The sequence below is a fragment of the Penaeus monodon genome, chromosome 28, assembly GCF_015228065.2.
Source record: "Penaeus monodon isolate SGIC_2016 chromosome 28, NSTDA_Pmon_1, whole genome shotgun sequence".
In the NCBI taxonomy this organism is placed as follows: Eukaryota; Metazoa; Arthropoda; class Malacostraca; order Decapoda; family Penaeidae; genus Penaeus; species Penaeus monodon.
In genome coordinates, this window is record NC_051413.1 from 5,586,363 (window position 1) to 5,586,789 (window position 427).

Consider the following 427-nt stretch of genomic DNA (forward strand, 5'->3'; position numbering starts at 1 on the left):
TACTATATATATAAAATGACTGTAAATGTGAATATATTATGTTTGAGTTGAATTTCAGTGTATAATCTCTCTGTTGTTGCTTTTGTTAACAAGCTGAGAAGTAATTAAGGCTTGAAGAAGGAAATTATATATTTGGGAATAGTTATTGTAGTTTGTGATCTATTTTACATTGCTTTATTTTGTTGGCATTGCATGTTTATCTCTTCTGGAAATGCATATTGCAATGATGAATAGATTGAAATTTATATACTTGTAATAGATAAAAAAATTCCCATTTTTTTGTTGCTTGCATCCTTATTAGCATCATGAATATGATTATCACCATTTTCATCATCATCCTCAGTTATGTAATACTAGTATACAGTAATTATCGTGTAACAGTCACCTGGAGTCTCATCAGTCTCATCTCATCAAAAAATTTTGCTGT